Here is a 22,021-nt window from a genome sequence, read left to right as displayed (position 1 = left end):
AACGGACGGCACCTCCGCGTTCAACACACGTACGGGACGGGAGACGTCTCCTCCTTCTTGATCCAGCAAGGGGGAAGGAGAGGTTGATGAAGATCCAGCAGCACGACGGCGTGGTGGTGGATGCAGGGCGTCACAGCAGCAGGGCTTCGCCGAGACTACGAGGGAGAGACGTAATGGGGGGAGGTGGAGGCGCCAGGGGCTGGTGTATGAAGTCCCTCCTCTCCCCCACTATATATAGGGGTGCCAGGGGGGCGCCGGCCCTAGTAGATGAGATCTACTAGGGGGGGCGACGGCCTAGGGGAGGTTTCCCTCCCCCCCAAGGCACCTAGGGGTGCCTTCCACCACTAGGACTCCTCCTAGGGGGAAACCCTAGGCGCATGGGCCTATAGGGGCTGGTGCCCTTGGACCATGATGGCCAAGGCGCAACCCCTACAGCCCATGTGGCCCCCCGGGACAGGTGGCCCCACCCGGTGGACCCCCGGGACCCTTCCGGTGGTCCCGGTACAATACCGATAACCCCGAAACTTGTCCCGATGCCCGAAATAGCACTTCCTATATATAATTCTTTACCTCCGGACCATTCCGGATCCTCGTGACGTCCGGGATCTCATCCGGGACTCCGAACAACATTTGGGTTCTGCATGTCCATATCTTCATAACCCTAACGTCACCGAACCTTAAGTGTGTAGACCCTACGGGTTCGGGAGACATGCAGACATGACCGAGACTCTCTCAGTCAATAACCATCAGCGGGATCTGGATACCCATGATGGCTCCCACATGCTCCTCGATGTTGTCATCGGATGAACCACTATGTCGAGGATTCGATCAAACCCTGTATGCAATTCCCTTTGTCAATCGGTACGTTACTTGCCCGAGACTCGATCGACGGTATCCCAATACCTTGTTCAGTCTCGTTACCAGCAAGTCACTTTACTCATATCGTAATGCATGATCCCGTGTCCAACACCTTGGTCACATTGAGCTCATTATGATGATGCATTATCGAGTGGGCCCAGAGATACCTCTCCGTCATACGGAGTGACAAATCCCAGTCTCGATCCGTGTCAACCCAACAGCTACTTTCGGAGATACCTGTAATGCACCTTTATAGTCACCCAGTTACGTTGTGACGTTTGATACACCCAAGGCACTCTTACGGTATCCGGGAGTTACACGATCTCATGGTCGAAGGAAGAGATACTTGACACTTGCAAAGCTCTAGCAAAACGAACTACACGATCTTTTATGCTATGCTTAGGATTGGGTCTTGTCCATCACATCATTCTCCTAATGATGTGATCCCGTTATCAACGACATCCAATGTCCATAGTCAGGAAACCATGACTATCTGTTGATCACAACGAGCTGGTCAACTAGAGGCTTACCAGGGACATAGTGTGGTCTAAGTATTCACACGTGTATTACAATTTCCGGATAATACAGTTATAGCATGAATAAGAAACAATTATCATGAACAATGAAATATAATAATACTTTTATTATTGCCTCTAGGGCATATTTCCAACAGTCTCCCACTTGCACTAGAGTCACCAATCTAGTTACATTGTGATGAATCGAACACCCATAGAGTTCTGGTGTTGATCATGTTTTGCACGCGAGAGAGGTTTAGTCAGCGGATCTGCGACATTCAGATCCGTGTGCACTTTGCAAATCTCTATGTCTCCATCTTGAACATTTTCACGGATGGAGTTGAAACGACGCTTGATGTGCCTGGTCTTCTTGTGAAACCTGGGCTCCTTTGCGAGGGCAATAGCTCCAGTGTTGTCACAGAAGAGTTTGATCGGCCCCGACACATTGGGTATGACTCCTAGGTCGGTGATGAACTCCTTCACCCAAATCGCTTCATGTGCTGCCTCCGAGGCTGCCATGTACTCCGCTTCACATGTAGATCCCGCCACGACGCTCTGCTTGCAGCTGCACCAGCTTACTGCTCCACCATTCAACATATACACGTATCCGGTTTGTGACTTAGAGTCATCCAGATCTGAGTCGAAGCTAGCGTCGACGTAACCCTTTACGACGAGCTCTTCGTCTCCTCCATAAACGAGAAACATGTCCTTTGTCCTTTTCAGGTACTTCAGGATATTCTTGACCGCTGTCCAGTGTTCCTTGCTGGGATTACTTTGGTATCTTGCTACCAAACTTACGGCAAGGTTTACATCGGGTCTGGTACACAGCATGGCATACATAATAGATCCTATGGCTGAAGCATAGGGGATGACACTCATCTCTTCTTTATCTTTTGCCGTGGTCGGTGACTGAGCTGAGCTCAGTCTCATACCTTGTAACATAGGCAAGAACCCCTTCTTGGACTGATCCATTCTGAATCTCTTCAAAATCTTATCAAGGTATGTGCTTTGTGAAAGACCTATGAGGCGTCTCGATCTATCTCTATAGATCTTGATGCCTAATATATAAGCAGCTTCTCCAAGGTCCTTCATTGAAAAACACTTATTCAAGTAGGCCTTAATGCTGTCCAGAAATTCTATATTATTTCCCATCAGGAGTATGTCATCTACATATAATATGAGAAATTCTACAGAGCTCCCACTCACTTTCTTGTAAACGCAGGCTTCTCCATAAGTCTGCATAAACCCAAACGCTTTGATCATCTCATCAAAGCGAATGTTCCAACTCCGAGATGCTTGCACCAGTCCATAAATGGATCGCTGGAGCTTGCATACTTTGTTAGCGTTCCGAGGATCGACAAAACCTTCCGGCTGCATCATATACAGTTCTTCCTTAAGATGCCCGTTAAGGAATGCTGTTTTGACGTCCATCTGCCATATCTCATAATCATAGTATGCGGCAATTGCTAACATGATTCGGACGGACTTTAGCTTCGCTACGGGAGAGAATGTCTCGTCGTAGTCAATCCCTTGAACCTGTCGATAACCCTTAGCGACAAGTCGAGCTTTATAGATGGTAACATTACCATCCGCGTCCGTCTTCTTCTTAAAGATCCATTTGTTTTCTATCGCTTGCCGATCATCGGGAAAGTCTGTCAAAGTCCATACTTTGTTTTCATACATGGATTCTATCTCGGATTTCATGGCTTCAAGCCATTTGTTGGAATCCGGGCCCGCCATTGCTTCTTCATAGTTCGAAGGTTCATTGTTGTCTAACAACATGATTTCCAGGACAGGGTTGCCGTACCACTCTGGTGCGGAACGTGTCCTTGTGGACCTACGAAGTTCAGCAGTAACTTGATCCGAAGTACCTTGATCATTATCATGGTTTTCCTCTTCAGTTGGTGTGGGCATCACAGGAACGGTTTCCTGTGCTGCGTCACTATCCCGCTCAAGAGGTAGTACTTCATCGAGTTCTACTTTCCTCCCACTTACTTCTTTCGAGAGAAACTCTTTTTCCAGAAAGCATCCGTTCTTGGCAACAAAGATCTTGCCTTCGGATCTTAAGTAGAAGGTATACCCTACAGTTTCCTTAGGGTATCCTATGAATACGCATTTTTCCAACTTGGGTTCGAGCTTTTCAGGTTGAAGTTTCTTGACATAAGCTTTGCATCCCCAAACTTTTAGAAACGACAGCTTAGGTTTCTTTCCAAACCATAATTCATACGGTGTCGTCTCAACGGATTTAGACGGTGCCCTATTTAAAGTGAATGTAGCTGTCTCTAGAGCGTATCCCCAAAATGATAGCGGTAAATCGGTAAGAGACATCATAGACCGCACCATATCCAATAGAGTGCGATTACGACGTTCGGACACACCGTTTCGCTGAGGTGTTCCAGGCGGCGTGAGCTGTGAAACGATTCCACATTTCTTTAAGTGTGTACCAAATTCGTGACTTAAGTATTCTCCTCCACGATCTGATCGTAAGAATTTTATCTTTCGGTCACGTTGATTCTCCACCTCATTCTGAAATTCCTTGAACTTTTCAAAGGTCTCAGACTTGTGTTTCATTAAGTAGACATACCCATATCTACTCAAGTCATCTGTGAGAGTGAGAACATAACGATATCCTCCGTGAGCCTCAACGCTCATTGGACCGCACACATCGGTATGTATGATTTCCAACAAGTTGGTTGCTCGCTCCATTGTTCCGGAGAACGGAGTCTTGGTCATTTTGCCCAAGAGGCATGGTTCGCACGTGTCAAACGATTCATAATCAAGAGACTCTAAAAGTCCATCGGCATGGAGCTTCTTCATGCGCTTGACACCAATGTGACCAAGGCGGCAGTGCCACAAGTATGTGGGACTATCGTTATCAACTTTAAATCTTTTGGCATCTACACTATGAACATTTGTAATATTACGCTCGAGATTCATTAAGAATAAACCATTGACCATCGGAGCATGACCATAAAACATATCTCTCATATAAATCGAACAACCATTATTCTCAGACTTAAATGAGTAGCCATCTCGTATTAAACGAGATCCTGATACAATGTTCATGCTCAAACTTGGCACTAAATAACAATTATTAAGGTTCAAAACTAATCCCGTAGGTAAATGTAGAGGCAGCATGCCGACGGCGATCACATCGACTCTGGAACCATTCCCGACGCGCATCGTCACCTCGTCCTTCGCCAGTCTCCGTTTATTCCGCAGCTCCTGCTGTGAGTTACAAATATGAGCAACGGCACCGGTATCAAATACCCAGGAGTTACTACGAGTACTGGTAAGGTACACATCAATCACATGTATATCAAATATACCTTTGGTGTTGCCGGCCTTCTTATCCGCTAAGTATTTGGGGCAGTTCCGCTTCCAGTGACCCTTCCCCTTGCAATAAAAGCACTCAATATCAGGCTTGGGTCCATTCTTTGACTTCTTCCCGGTAACTGGCTTACCAGGCGCGGCAACATCTTTGCCGTCCTTCTTGAAGTTCTTCTTACCCTTGCCCTTCTTGAACTTAGTGGTCTTATTGACCATCAACACTTGATGTTCTTTCTTGATTTCAGCCTCTGCTGACTTCAGCATCGAGAACACTTCAGGAATGGTCTTTTCCATTTCCTGCATGTTGTAGTTCATCACAAAGCTCTTGTAGCTTGGTGGGAGCGACTGGAGGATTCTGTCAATGACCGCCTCATCTGGGAGGTTAATGTTCAGCTGGGTCATACGGTTGTGCAACCCAGACATCTTCAGGATGTGCTCACTGACAGAACTGTTCTCCTCCATCTTACAACTGTAGAACTTGTCGGAGACATCATATCTCTCGACCCGGGCATGAGCTTGAAAAACTAGTTTCAGCTCTTCGAACATCTCATATGCTCCGTGATGCTCAAAACGCTTTTGGAGCCCCGGTTCTAAGCTGTAAAGCATGCCGCACTGAACGAGGGAGTAATCATCAGTGCGAGACTGCCAAGCATTCATAATGTCTTGGTTCTCTGGGACGGGAGCGTCACCTAGCGGTCCTTCTAGGACATATTGTTTCCTGGCAGCTATGAGGATGATCCTCAGGTTCCGGACCCAGTCCGTATAGTTGCTGCCATCATCTTTCAGCTTGGTTTTCTCTAGGAACGCGTTGAAGTTCATGTTGACATTAGCGTTGGCCATTGATCTACAAGACATATTTGCAAAGGTTTTAGACTAAGTTCATGATAATAAAGTTCTAATCAAATTATGAACTCCCACTTAGATTAGACATCCCTTTAGTCATCTAAGTGTTACACGATCCGAGTCGACTAGTCCGTGTCCGATCATCACGTGAGACGGACTAGTCATCGTCGGTGAACATTTTCATGTTGATCGTATCTTCCATACGACTCGTGTTTGACCTTTCGGTCTCCGTGTTCCGAGGCCATGTCTGCACATGCTAGGCTCGTCAAGTTAACCCTAAGTGTTTTCGCTGTGTAAAACTGTCTTACACCCGTTGTATGTGAACGTAAGAATCCATCACACCCGATCATCACGTGGTGCTTAGAAACGACGAACTGTAGCAACGGTGCACAGTTAGGGGAGAACACTTCTTGAAATTTTATAAGGGATCATCTTATTTACTACCGTCGTCCTAAGTAAACAAGATGCATAATACATAATAAACATCACATGCAATTATATAGTTGTGACATGATATGGCCAATATCATATAGCTCCATTGATCTTCATCTTCGGGGCTCCATGATCATCTTGTCACCGGCTTGACACCATGATCTCCATCATCATGATCTCCATAATCGTGTCTTCATGAAGTTGTCACGCCAACGACTACTTCTACTTCTATGACTAACGTTTAGCAATAAAGTAAAGTAGTTTACATGACGTTATTCAATGACACGCGGGTCATACAAAAAAATAATGACAACTCCTATGGCTCCTGCCGGTTGTCATACTCATCGACATGCAAGTCGTGAATCCTATTACAAAGAACATGATCTCATACATCACAATTCATCATTCATCACAACTTCTGGCCATATCACATCACATGATCAATCGATGCAAAAACAAGTTAGACGTCCTCTAATTGTTGTTGCATCTTTTACGTGGCTGCAAATGGGTTCTAGCAAGAACGTTTTCTTACCTACGAATCACCACAACGTGATTTTGTCAACTTCTATTTACACTTCATAAGGGCCCTGTTCATCGATTCCGCTCCAACTAAGGTGGGAGAGACAGACACCCGCCAGCCACCTTATGCAACTTGTGCATGTCAGTCGGTGGAACCGGTCTCACGTAAGTGTACGTGTAAGGTTGGTCCGGGCCGCTTCATCCCACAATACCGTTGAGCAAGAAAAGACTAGTAGAGGCAAGTAAGATGACAAAATCCACGCCCACAACAAAATTGTGTTCTACTCGTGCAAAGAGAACTACGCATAGACCTAGCTCATGATGCCACTGTTGGGGAACGTTGCAGAAAATTAAAATTTTTCCTACGGTTTCACCAAGATCCATCTATGAGTTCATCTAAACAACGAGTCTAGGGAGAGAGTTTGCATCTACATACCACTTGTAGATCGCATGTGGAAGCTTGCAAGGTGATGATGTAGTCGTACTCGACGTGATCCAAATCACCGATGACCAGCGCCGAACGGACGGCACCTCCGCGTTCAACACACGTACGGGACGGGAGACGTCTCCTCCTTCTTGATCCAGCAAGGGGGAAGGAGAGGTTGATGAAGATCCAGCAGCACGACGGCGTGGTGGTGGATGCAGGGCGTCACAGCAGCAGGGCTTCGCCGAGACTACGAGGGAGAGACGTAACGGGGGGAGGTGGAGGCGCCAGGGGCTGGTGTATGAAGTCCCTCCTCTCCCCCACTATATATAGGGGTGCCAGGGGGGCGCCGGCCCTAGTAGATGAGATCTACTAGGGGGGGCGGCGGCCTAGGGGAGGTTTCCCTCCCCCCCAAGGCACCTAGGGGTGCCTTCCACCACTAGGACTCCTCCTAGGGGGAAACCCTAGGCGCATGGGCCTATAGGGGCTGGTGCCCTTGGCCCATGATGGCCAAGGCGCACCCCCTACAGCCCATGTGGCCACCCGTGACAGGTGGCCCCACCCGGTGGACCCCCGGGACCCTTCCGGTGGTCCCGGTACAATACCGATAACCCCGAAACTTGTCCCGATGCCCGAAATAGCACTTCCTATATATAATTCTTTACCTCCGGACCATTCCGGAACTCCTCGTGACGTCCGGGATCTCATCCGGGACTCCGAACAACATTCGGGTTTCTGCATGTCCATATCTTCATAACCCTAGCGTCACCGAACCTTAAGTGTGTAGACCCTACGGGTTCGGGAGACATGCAGACATGACCGAGACTCTCTCAGTCAATAACCATCAGCGGGATCTGGATACCCATGATGGCTCCCACATGCTCCTCGATGTTGTCATCGGATGAACCACTATGTCGAGGATTCGATCAAACCCTGTATGCAATTCCCTTTGTCAATCGGTACGTTACTTGCCCGAGACTCGATCGACGGTATCCCAATACCTTGTTCAGTCTCGTTACCGGCAAATCACTTTACTCGTACCGTAATGCATGATCCCGTGTCCAACACCTTGGTCACATTGAGCTCATTATGATGATGCATTACCGAGTGGGCCCAGAGATACCTCTCCGTCATACGGAGTGACAAATCCCAGTCTCGATCCGTGTCAACCCAACAGCTACTTTCGGAGATACCTGTAATGCACCTTTATAGTCACCCAGTTACGTTGTGATGTTTGATACACCCAAGGCACTCTTACGGTATCCGGGAGTTACACGATCTCATGGTCGAAGGAAGAGATACTTGACACTTGCAAAGCTCTAGCAAAACGAACTACACGATCTTTTATGCTATGCTTAGGATTGGGTCTTGTCCATCACATCATTCTCCTAATGATGTGATCCCGTTATCAACGACATCCAATGTCCATAGTCAGGAAACCATGACTATCTGTTGATCACAACGAGCTGGTCAACTAGAGGCTTACCAGGGACATAGTGTGGTCTAAGTATTCACACGTGTATTACGATTTCCGGATAATACAGTTATAGCATGAATAAAAGACAATTATCATGAACAATGAAATATAATAATACTTTTATTATTGCCTCTAGGGCATATTTCCAACACATTTCCATGCCGATGAATGCCCGAGCCTTCTTGGAGCTGCTCTTCTTGTGAGATGAAGACTTCGAGGATTTTGATGATGAAGATTTTGACGATTTCTTCTTCTTCTTCGCATCATCAGAACTGTAATCCTTGTATTTCTTCTTCTTCAATTCCTTTTCCCACTGAGGAAAATCTTGAATATAATGACCAGGTTTCTTGCATTTGTGGCACAGCCTTCTCTTATAGCCACTTGATGAGGAATCACTGTTTCTTGAGGATTTTCCAAAGCGACCACGTCTTGAGAACTTCTGGAATTTCTTCACGAGCAGTGCTAGCTCCTGGCTCAATTCTTCAGGATCACCAAGGCTACTACCAGAGTCCTCACATTCAGACTCAGACACAACCTTGGCCTTCAGGGCACGTGGTTTGCCATAGCTCGAACCATAGAGATCCCTTTTTTCAGCAAGCTGGAACTCGTGAGTATTTAGCCTTTCGAGGATATCAGCAGGATCAAGAGACTTGTAGTCAGCCCGTTCTTGTATCATTAGACCCAGAGTATCAAATGAGCAATCAAGCGATCTCAACAGTTTCTTCACCACCTCATGGTCAGTGATGTCAGTGGCACCGAGGGCTTGAAGCTCATTTGAGATGTCAGTGAGGCGATCAAAGGTTTGTTGGACATTTTCATTGTCGAGTCTTTTGAAGCGGTTGAAGAGATTCCGAAGAACATCAACTCGAGAGTCACGCTGAGTTGAGACTCCTTCATTCACTTTGGACAGCCTATCCCAGATAAGCTTAGCAGTTTCCAAAGCACTCACTCTTCCATACTGTCCTTTACTCAGATGGCCACATATGATATTCTTCGCTTGAGAATCGAGTTGCTTGAATCTCTTCACATCGGTAGCGTTCAGTGAGGGTGAAACAGAGGGAACACCATTTTCCACAACATACCAGAGATCGTTGTCAATTGCCTCGAGATGCATTCGCATCTTGTTTTTCCAGTAGGGGTAGTCCGTCCCATCAAAGGTAGGACACCCAGCCGAGACCTTGATCATACCTGCGGTCGACATAACTAAAACTCCAGGCGGTTAAACCAAAATCACACAGAACAAGGGAGTATCTTGCTCTGATACCAATTGAAAGTGCATTATGTCGACTAGAGGGGGGGTGAATAGGCGATTTTTATGAATTCTTCACTAAGGAATTTGCCGGTGAGGAAATTCCTTAGCAAAGAACTAGTAGCAGCAGAATAAGTACTCAGAAGTAAGCATAACAGAATACACGCATGGTCATCATGACGAAATGAAGACTAGCACAGAGTACAGAAAGCGTAATCATAGGATAACACAAGATGAAGACAAACAGACTAAAGAAATTGAACTGAGGAAATTGAGAAAGTCTTCAGTCAAAGTCTTCAAACACAGATATGAACAAACACTCAACACAGTAATGAGGAAATGAAAGGGTTGAGGAAATAGAACCAGTTAGGTTGGTGAAGACGATGATTTGGTAGACCAGTTCCAACTGCTGTCTCAGTTGTACGTCTGGTTGGAGCGGCTGAGTATTTAAACTCGAGGACACGCAGTCCCGGACACCCAGTCGCTGAGCACGCAGCTTAGGACACCCAGTCCTCACTGTATTCTCCTTGAACTAAGGTCACGCAGACCTCGTCCAATCACTCGTGGTAAGTCTTCAGGCGACTTCCAAACCTTCACAGACTTGGTCACTCGGCGATCCACAATTCCTCTTGGATGCTCTAGACCTTGATGCCTAACCGTCTGGAAGAAGCACAGTCTTCAAACGTAACAAGTGTCGGATCCACGCGGGATCAATTTCTTTAGTGATGCTCAATCACTTTGGGTTTGTAGGTGTTTGGGTTTGGGGTTTTTCCTCACTTGATGATTTTCGCTCAAAGTCCTCGAAGGATGGGTTGCTCTCAAATGACAAGTGTCAAGTTCTCTCGGAGCAGCCAACCAGCTAGTGGTTGTAGGGGGCGGCTATTTATAGCCTAGGGAGCAGCCCGACATGATAAGACATAAATGCCCCTCAATGATATGACCGTTAGGTGGATAAGATATTTTGGGACAGCTGGCGCGCAGCACAGCAACGGTCGGAAATTTGACTCTCAAATTCCTCAAGGCTATCATGTTCCTCACTGTGTAGGTAATTCGCACTGACAAATTCCTAACTCCTCGGTCAGAACAAATTCATCAGCGACCAGAAGAACTTCGTCTCTGTCATTGGAGAAAGTGACTGAACTCTATGAGATTTCCAAAGGCTTCACTCGAAGGGATTGGTAGGTGTAGGATTTTGAGTTGAGCATCACATGGAAATTTTTCCTTAGTATTTCCTCGACCCCCTTTAACAGTACGGTGTTTCCTATGACTCAAGAAAGAGAAAATGAAACTACAAAAACAAAAGTCTTCACGCTTCATGTTTCACAAATGAATACTAAGTCTTCAAGGCCACACCAATTTCTTCACTTTCAAAGTCTTCAAAAAGTCTTCAGAATATCAAAGTCTTCAGTTGAAGAACTTCATTTTTAGGGGTCGACTTTCTCTGTAAATATCAAACTCCTCATAGACTTATAGACTTGTGTACACTCACAAACGCATTAGTCCCTTAACCTATAAGTCTTCAATACACCAAAATCACTAAGGGGCACTAGATGCACTTACAAAAATTTTGAATTTCTGCTACGTTCCCCAACAGTGGCATCATGAGCTAGGTCTATTGCATAGATTCTTTGCACGAGTAGAACACAAAGTAGTTGTGGGTGTTGATTTTGTTCAATATGCTTACGTTACTAGTCCAACATGGGTATCCAGATCCCGCTGTTGGTTATTGACCGGAGAACATCTCGGTCATGTCTGCATGGTTCCCGAACCCGTAGGGTCTACACACTTAAGGTTCGATGACGCTAGGGTTATAAAGGAAGTTTGTATGTGGTTAACAAATGTTGTTCGGAGTCCTGGATGAGATCCCGGACTTCACGAGGAGTTCCGGAATGGTCTGGAGGTAAAGATTTATATATGGAAAGTTGTTGCTTGGGTTCCGGAAAAAGTTCGGGTTTTTTCGGTATTGTACCGGGAAGCTTCGAGAAGGTTCCGGAGGATTCTGGAGGGGTCCGGAGGTCCGGAAATTGTTCCACCACGTCCAATACAGCACCATGGGCTGTAGAGGGGCGCCCTAGCCTTAATGGGCCAGGGGCACCAGCCCCCCCAAGGCCCATGCGCATGGGAGGGGAAAACCCTAAGGGGGAGGGCCTCCACTTGACTTGGGAGGCACTCCTCCCCCCCTTGGCCGCCGCCCCCTCCTCAGATTGGATCTGAGGGGGCCGGCCCCCCTCTCCCTTGCCCCTATATATGTGGGGGGTGGGAGGGCAGCCGCACCACAAGTTCTGGCGCAGCCCTCCCCCTCTCCCAAGTACTCCTCCTCTCCCGCGGTGCTTGGCGAAGCCCTGCAGGATTGCCACGCTCCTCCATCGCCACCACGCTGTTGTGCTGCTGCTGGATGGAGTCTTCCTCAACCTCTCCCTCTCTCCTTGCTGGATCAAGGCATGGGAGACTTCATCGGGCTGTACATGTGTTGAACGCGGAGGTGCCGTCCGTTCGGCACTAGGATCTCCGGTGATTTGGATCACGACGAGTACGACTCCTTCAACCCCGTTCTCTTGAACGCTTCCGCTTAGCGATCTACAAGGGTATGTAGATGCACTCTCCTTCCCCTCGTTGCTGGTTTCTCCATAGATAGATCTTGGTGACTCGTAGGAAAATTTTGAATTTCTGCTACGTTCCCCAACAGTGGTATCAGAGCTAGGTCTATTGCGTAGATTCTTTGCACGAGTAGAACACAAAGTAGTTGTGGGCGTTGATTTTGTTCAATATGCTTATCGTTACTAGTCCAATCTTGATTCGGCGGCATTGTGGGATGAAGCGGCCCGGACCGACCTTACACGTACACTTACGTGAGACAGGTTCCACCGACTGACATGCACTTGTTGCATAAGGTGGCTAGCGGGTGCTAGTCTCTCCCACTTTAGTCGGATCGGATTCGATGAAAAGGGTCCTTATGAATGGTAAATAGCAATTGGCATATCACGTTGTGGCTTTTGCGTAGGTAAGAAACGTTCTTGCTAGAAACCCATAGCAGCCACGTAAAACATGCAAACAACAATTAGAGGACGTCTAACTTGTTTTTGCAGGGTATGCTATGTGATGTGATATGGCCAAGAAGAATGTGATGAATGATATGTGATGTATGAGATTGATCATGTTCTTGTAATAGGAATCACGACTTGCATGTCGATGAGTATGACAACCGGCAGGAGCCATAGGAGTTGTCTTTATTTATTTTGTATGACATGTGTGTAATTGAACAATGCCATGTAATTACTTTACTTTATTGCTAACCGGTAGCCATAGTAGTAGAAGTAATTAGTTGGCGAGACAACTTCATGGAGACACGATGATGGAGATCATGATGATGGAGATCATGGTGTCATGCCGGTGACGATGATGATCATGGAGCCCCGAAGATGGAGATCAAAAGGAGCAAAATGATATTGGCCATATCATGTCACTATTTAATTGCATGTGATGTTTATCATGTTTATACATCTTATTTGCTTAGAACGACGGTAGTAAATAAGATGATCCCTCATTAAAATTTCAAGAAGGTGTTCCCCCTAACTGTGCACCGTTGCAAAAGTTCGTCGTTTCGAAGCACCACATGATGATCGGGTGTGATAGATTCTTACGTTCACATACAACGGGTGTAAGCCAGATTTACACACGCAGAACACTTAGGTTAACTTGACGAGCCTAGCATGTACAGACATGGCCTCGGAACACAAGAGACCGAAAGGTCGAGCATGAGTCGTATAGTAGATACGATCAACATGAAGATGTTCACCGATGATGACTAGTCCATCTCACGTGATGATCGGACACGGCCTAGTTGACTCGGATCATGTAATCACTTAGATGACTAGAGGGATGTCTATCTGAGTGGGAGTTCATTAGATGAACTTATTTATCCTGAACATAGTCAAAAGCCCTTTGCAAATTATGTCATAGCTCGCGCTTTAGTTCCACTGTTTAGATATGTTCCTAGAGAAAATATAGTTGAAAGTTGAAAGTAGCGATTATGCGGACAGTAGAAAACTTATGTCCTTAATGCACCGCTCAGTGTGCTGAACCCCAAACGTCGTTTGTGGATGTTGCGAACATCGGACATACATGTTTTGATAACTACGTGATAGTTCAGTTAAATGGTTTAGAGTAGAGGCACCAAGGACGTTTTCGAAACGTCGCGGAACATATGAGATGTTTCAAGGGCTGAAATTGGGATTTCAGGCTCGAGCCCACGTCAAGAGGTATAAGACCTCCGACGATTTTCTTAGCCTGCAAACTAAGGGAGAAAAGCTCAATCGTTGAGCTTGTGCTCAGATTGTCTGAGTGCAACAATCACTTGAATCAAGTGGGAGTTGATCTTCCAGATGAGATAGTGATGTTTCTCCAAAGTCATTGCCACCAAGCTGATAAAGCTTCGTGATGAACTATAACATATCAAGGATAGATATGATGATCCTTGAGGTATTCGCGATGTTTGACACCGCGAAAGTAGAAATCAAGAAGGAGCATCAATTTTGATGGTTGGTGAAACCACTAGTTTCATGAAGGGCAAGGGCAAGAAGGGATACTTCATGAACCGGCAAATCAGCTGCTGCTCTAGTGAAGAAACCCAAGGTTGAACCCAAACCCGAAACTAAGTGCTTCTATGATAAGGGGAACAGTCACTAGAGCGGAATTACCCTAGATACTTGGTAGATGAGAAGGCTGGCAAGGTCGATAGAAGTATATTGGATATACATTATGTTAATGTGTACTTTACTAGTACTCCTAGTAGCACCAGGGTATTAAGATACCGGTTCGGTTGCTAAGTGTTAGTAACTCGAAATAAAAGGCTACGGAATAAACGGAGACTAGCTAAAGGTGAGCTGACGATATGTGTTGGAAGTGTTTCCAAGGTTGATGTGATCAGGCATCGCATGCTCCCTCTACCATACATGATTGGATTATGTCTATCGCAGTACGGTTATTCATTTAAGGAGAATAATGGTTACTCTGTTTATTTGAATAATACCTTCAATGGTCTTGCATCTAAAAGGAATGGTTTATTATATCTCGATCATAGTGATACACATTTTCATGCCAAAAGATATAAGGTAGTAATGATAGTACCACTTACTTGTGGCACTGCCATGTAAGTCATATTGGTATAAAACGCATGAAGAAGCTCCATGTTGATGGATCTTTGGACTCACTCGTTTTTGAAAAGTTTTAGACATGCGAACCATGTCTATTGGTGTATACGCATGAAGAAACTCCATGCCGATGGATCGTTTGGACTCACTTGATTTATCACTTGAGATATGCAAATCATACCACATGGGCAAGATGACTAAAAAGCCTCATTTTTCTGTAAAATGGAACAAGATAGCAACTTGTTGGAAGTAACACATTTTGATGTGTGCAGTCCAATGAGTGCTGAGGCATGCAGTGAATATCGTTATGTTCTTACTTCACAGATGATTCAAGTAGATGTTGAGTATATTTACTTGATGAAACACAAGTCTGAATTATTGAATGGTTCAAGTAATTTCAGAGTGAAGTTGAAGATCATCGTGACAAGAGGATAAAATGTCTATGATATGATCATAGAGATGAGTATCTGAGTTACAAGCTTTGGCACGCAATTAAGACATTGTGGAAATTGTTTCACAATTAATACCGCCTAGAACACCATAGTGTGATGGTGTGTCCGAACATCATAGTTGCACCCTATTGGATATGGTGCATACCATGATGTCTCTTATTGAATTACCACTATCGTTCATGTGTTAGGCATTAGAGACAACCGCACTCACTTTAAATAGGGTACCACGTAATTCCGTTGAGATGACACCATTTGAACTGTGGTTTGGAGAAACCTAAGTTGTCGTTTCTTAAAGGTTTGGGGCTGCGACGCTTATGTGAAAAGGTTTCAGGTTGATAAGCTCGAACCCAAAGCGGATAAAATGCATCTTCATAGGACACCCAAAACAGTTGGGTATACCTCCTAATTCAGATCCGAAAGCAATAGGGATTGTTTCTTGAATCAGATCCTTTCTCGAGGAAAAGTTTGTCTCAAAAAGTTGAGTGGGAGGATGGTGGAGACTTGATGAAGTTATTGAACCATCACTTCAACTAGTGTGTGTAGCAGGGCACAGGAAGTTTTTCATGTGGCACCTACACCAATTGAAGTAGAAGCTTATGATAGTGATCATGAAACTTCAAATCAAGTCACTACCGAACCTCGTAGGACGACAAGGACGCGTACTGCTTCGGAGTGGTACGGTGATCCTGTCTTGAAGGTCATGTTGCTAGACAACAATGAACCAACAAGCTATGGAGAAGCGATGGTGGGCCCAAATTCCGACAAATGGTTAGAAGCCATGAAATCCGAGATAGGATCCATGTATCAGAACAAAGCATGGACTTTGGTGGACTTGCCCAATGATCGGCTAGCCATTGAGATAAATGGATCTTTAAGAAGAAGACGGACATGGACGGTAATATCACCGTCTATGAAGCTCGACTTGTGGCGAAGAGTTTTTCACAAGTTCAAGGAGTTGACTACGATGAGATTTTCTCATCCGTAGCGATGCCTAAGTCCGTCGGAATCATGTTAGCATTAGCTGCATTTATGAAATCTGGCAGATGGATGTCAAGACGAGTTTCCTTACTAGTTTTCGTAAGGAAAGGTTGTATGTGATACAAGACGAGTTTCCTCCTCTCCCGTGGTGCTTGGCGAAGCCCTGCAGGATTGCCACGCTCCTCCACCACCACCACGCCATTGTGCTGCTGCTGGATGGAGTCTTCCTCAACCTCTCCCTCTCTCCTTGCTGGATCAAGGCGTGGGAGACGTCACCGGGCTGTACGTGTGTTGAATGCGGAGGTGCCGTCCGTTCGGCACTAGGATCTCCGGTGATTTGGATCACGACGAGTACGACTCCTTCAACCCCTTTCTCTTGAACGCTTCCGCTTAGCGATCTACAAGGGTATGTAGATTTACTCTCCTTCCCCTCGTTGCTGGTTTCTCCATAGATAGATCTTGGTGACACGTAGGAAAATTTTGAATTTCTGCTACGTTCCCCAACATGATAACCCGCCATGATGTCACCTGCCATTAATTCACACTTTATCCAACATATCTCAACGGATCTTTATCTTTAATAACCGCTCCAAAAATCAAGGCGCCTGGGCAGCTGGATAACCATGTTTTGGTCTCCTCATTTTTCGCGCCCACTTATTAGTCTTTCCTTATAAATAGCCACGACCAGTCTTCTTCTCATTCTCCCCCTTTTCCATTGTATTCTTCCTCTCGCGACCCTCTGACGCTCGAGCTCCGCCGCTGTCGCAGAGCACCTCGTCCTCCTCAACCTTGGCCGCTGCATCAACCTGTGTTTGGATCAGAGTACGCCGGCGCCCCACCGCAGTCGAATCTGCACCTGTAAGTGCTTCTCCTCCAGCGTGTCAGATCGCATTAGGGTTCCTGACTATTCGTCGTGTTCTTCGTGGTTTATTCATAGTTCCTCCACCGTAGCATCTTTTGATCTAAAAACAGTATAGAACTTATGCAGTAGTTGTTTTGCCACCATCTTCAATACCAGCGGACCCCCTTTCTTTGTCAAGAGATCTCATTAGAGCTTATGAACTCCCTGTACTGGCTTTTTAGGTCTTGAACTATTTCCTTTTTCTGAACTTCCGTTGATCTGAAATAATACTTGCAATCTGTGAAATCTGTTTGTGTAGTACTTACCAAAAAACTGCACCTAGATAGATCCACCTAGTCATGGCGGCTCATACAACCGGCTTTAATTACAATGCTCAATAGATAACATCAAACTACTCATGGCGGCTTAGATAACCTGATGTAATTAGTCATATACCATTAGCCCCCTTTGTAAGCCGCCATTTTGAATACGCGATGTAATACTTTTCCCTCCAGCTTAAATTTGAACCGGCAAATTCATTCTTTTTCAGGCTTCCTTCTTCACAATGCCGCCCAAAACAACCACTTCCTGTAACTGGGTTCGCTCCATCGTCACGGAAAACACGCTTGAAGATTTTGTGAAAACCGGCTATCTGCCCAAAAAGGATGTCATGTCGTACCGCGCCCCTAAGCCGACAGAAGAAAAGCCTCAGCCGAAGAAGGGGAAGTCATTGTCTTCACTGATCACATGCACCGGGGATTTTCACCGCCCAACTCTAAGTTCTTCAGAGACATTCTGCTTTTTCGACCTCCATCCTCCAGACATCGAACCCAATTCCGTGTCTAACATATGCAATTTTCAAGTGTTCTATGAGGTGTACCTTGAAGAAGAGCCCAGTTTGGAACTTTTTGGAGAATACTTTTACTTGAACCGCCAGAATGAATACTCCAACGGACCTAGTATGGAACTTGGCGGGGTCTCAATCCAACGACGGAGAGACGCCATTTTTCCTTATGCGCAACCGCTGAGTCATCCCAAGGACTGGAACCAGACATGGTTCTACTGCCAAGATACTTCTTCGGCTGATGAGAACCCGCTGCCCGGCTTTCACGCCCTGCGTCTTGAATCCAACCATCCGCTCCCCGACAAGTTGTCAGCTGCTGATCCCCAGAAGCTCGCCCCTACCATTGCCAAAGTCAAGGCTCTATTGGGGAACGGCTTAAATGGCATTGACTTGGTCCAGTGCTGGCTTGCATGGCGGATCATCCCCTTGAGCCGCCTCTCCGGTTTAATGTGCACTTACATAGGTGACACAAAGGATCCGCTGCGCCATAGCCCCAATGAGTTACCTGATGTACTTATCAAAGAGATGACAAAATCTCTTCTGAATGATAGCCTAGCTGATTGCAGCAAGGTGGGCCTAAGCCCTTTGTGCAAGTCTAACCCGGCACCAAAAGTAAGTCGCCGAACCGGCTATTTTACCTTTGCCCTTAATAATTTTGTTTTAACTTAACCTTGACTCATGCAGTGGAAAAGAAAAACCCAGCAAGAGGGCTAAGAAGAACAAGCAGGCCGAAGAGCCGACAGTCAATGAGCCGGAGCTCCAAACCGCAGCGCCTGAGACCTTTGTTCCTGAGCCGCTTGATCCGGTTCATGACATGCCAACAATGACTGTTGACCCGTCTGTTGATCAAACTGCTGATGGCTCTTTAAACCCTAAAGCTTCAAGCCCGGTCAAGATAGCCAACCCACAAGATGTTGATGTCGTGATCACCAAGACCGGCTTTACTGAGCCGGGGAGACCTACTGTGCTGGCCAAGCATTCTGCTAAGGAAGAGCATGTTGAGCCACACAAAGTACGGTTTGATATCACCAACTATGCTCAGCTGGGCATTGGTGAACTATACTCTGGCTTTCTCAGCCAAGTACATAGTAGCCGTGATCTTGAAGTGGACATGGTGAAGCATATGGATCTTAAATTTGAGGTATGATCTCTTCAACTCTTAGATTATGCATATCCTGCCAGCCCCCAAGTTCACTGCTTATTTTAAATATGTTGTAGACCTGATAAAAATCTGGCTCAAAGTTGTGTAGCCCTTATGACCCGACTATGGCCGGTTGTAGTACCAAGGTGTCATCATAAAATTGTAACTAGACAAGCAATATGCATTACCCCCAAGTGCCAAGCACTCTTGCTCGCAAAGTGCTTGGGACTTACTCACTTAAGCCGCCACTTGGATAAAACTTTCGATAGACATTAGCCCCCAAGTGCCAAGTGTTGTTGCGTGCAAAATGCTTGGGACTTGATATTTTGAACTAACGTTTGAATTATGATATTGATCCAGTTTATGAACAGACCACCACTGCTGAACTTCAAACAGAGTTGTCTGAGTTGAAGACCCGCCTGGAACTGCAAGAGTCTGAGACCCAGAAAGCAAACTCAAAGTTCAAGTTTAGCGTGGATGAAGCAAAAAAACTGAAAACCGGCTTTGAAGCTAAAAAAAGCGCCTGGGCTGAAGAAAAGATTGCACTGACCCAACGGGCAGAAAATGCATAGGCGGCTCTCGAAGAAGCCACCACTGAACTTATCGGCTTAAAACGCCAGGTTTCTCAGATGGTATCTGCTATTTTCGGTAAGTCGCCTGATCAATCTCAACTGATGACTGTCAAATTATGAATATCCTCCTTAATGATATTATCTGCTCTTAACTTCTCTGTGATTATTATGCAGGCCCTAGGAGAAGCAATCTCAACCAAGACATGCTTGTAAAGCTAAAGGCGGTTTACACATTGGTAGAGCAGCTTTACACTGGTGCTCAGCGCGCCTTGGCCACAGTTGCTCTGTCCAATGAAGCCCCCACACTCTTGGTTGATGTGCTAAGGAAGCTTTTTGTACTACCCCAGTGGTTTAATGAAATAAAACGATCATATGCGAGAGCCGGAGCCATGACTGCCTTAAACTGGGCCAAAGCCTGGCTACCGGAGTTAGATCCGGTCGACATCTCTATTGGATATACAAGCCTCAAGGAGGATGGCACTCTGTTTGAATAGAAGGACTTTGCTGCTTGTGTGAAGGAGATACGTCCTATGGCCAGCCTGATTGCCAATGAGACAGACCTCACCAAGTACCATCCGGCTTATGACGTGGGAAATCAGAGGATGCCAACACCGTCTTATAAAGTGACGGACATGATCCCCCCAATCTGTAAGCACACCTTTGCCCCTGAAGTTGACTCGTCCAAGCTAATTGATGATGAAGCTAAGTTTCAAGCTTTGAATGGCATTGACTGGTCGTCATCAACCTTCCAGGGCGAAGAACAGGACAAAGAAGCAGAGAGGGTTGACCTGGAAGCATCAGGCCAGCAAGAAAATTGATCCGCCGGGCGGTTCATATTTGTAGCCTTCTGAAAAAACAGTTTAATCAATTGGACTCTAGGAGTCATGTAATAGGGTAGCAATGCATTTGCTCTGTCGTGCCATCATGCACATTTTAGTGCTCAACACTGTTAAGCCGCCCTCTTATATTTACCCTCTTTACACTTATCATTTGTTTGACTTGTGCATAAGAAAATCCTTGAACTATCTTGCACACAGAAATAGATCACAAGAACCCTTGGCGGTTTACCGCAGGGCGGGTCATAATATCTCACATATAACCACTGATGTGTAAAAAAGAGTCATAGATAAGGCTGATATGAATCAGAACTTGAAACATAACTATAATAGCAATATCATACCTGTGATATTGAATTTGTACTGCCGGTTTATGTGACTTGTGTAGTAAGGGTGATAACCCATTCTTTAGAAGCCAAAACTTCCAAATGTTTATGATTGTCATATGCTGGCGACTTATTATCCAAAGTCAATCCGGGTTAATCGAAACCACATATATGCTTCAGATGTAAAAAAGTATCAAGAGAAACCCGAAAGACTGTTTCAAAAACCTTAAATTAATAAGGAGAGAAAAAACACGAGGATTCTGATTCAAATACGATCAGTAAGCCGGACCAAAAGGGTTAACGACTATGTTCTCTTTGGTGAATACACCTATGTTTGAATAGGCAGCCCCCAAGTGGTTTTTGGCATTGCGCCGATCAAGAGGGTACCGACAGCTATGTTCTCTTTGGTGAAGACACCTATGTTTGAACAGGAAGCCCCCAAGTGACCTTAAAGCTTTTTTAATGACTCTGATTCGAATACGATCAGAGTCGGACCAAAAGGGGTTAAGCTATGATTTGAATATGATCCAACCCCCAAATGTTCAAGTTGTTTGAACAACTATGATTCGAATACGATTAGGAAGCTATGCCAAAGGAGTTAAGCTAGATTCGAATACGATCAACCCCCAGTGGTCTAAATATTTAACAGCTCTGATTCGAATACGATCAGGGTCGGACCAAAAGGGGTTAAGCTATGATTCGAATATGATCCAAACCCCAAATGATCAAGAGGTTTGAACAGTTATGATTCGAATACAATTAGGAAGCTGTGCCAAAGGGGTTAAGCTAGATTCGAATACGATCAGCCCCCAATGGTCATTTATGATGATGAAGACACATGATCTTTTGAAGATAAAACAATAGAGACCCCGCTTTATTATAATCATCATAATATATACATGGTAAACATATGTACATCATAAGAGCCGGTGGCTCATGTGTAGTAAGGCCGAAGATGAGCGATATTCCATGGCCGGTGGGTCTCCTCCTCCAACTTACGTGGGTCTTTGTGCTCTCGAACATGGATAAGGTAGTATGACCCGTTGTTGAAATTCTTGCTGACCACAAAGGGTCCTTCCCAAGGTGGGGACAACTTGTGCATATCAGTTTGATCCTGGATGAGCCGAAGCACCAAATCACCTTCTTGAAAGGTTCGGACTTAACCCGGTGGCTATGGTAATGGCGCATGTCTTTTTGGTAAATCGCTGAACGGGCTGCCGCAAGATCGTGCTTC

The sequence above is a fragment of the Triticum aestivum genome, chromosome 1B, assembly GCF_018294505.1.
Source record: "Triticum aestivum cultivar Chinese Spring chromosome 1B, IWGSC CS RefSeq v2.1, whole genome shotgun sequence".
Classification (NCBI taxonomy): Eukaryota; Viridiplantae; Streptophyta; class Magnoliopsida; order Poales; family Poaceae; genus Triticum; species Triticum aestivum.
Note: the sequence above shows the minus strand (reverse complement) of the source record.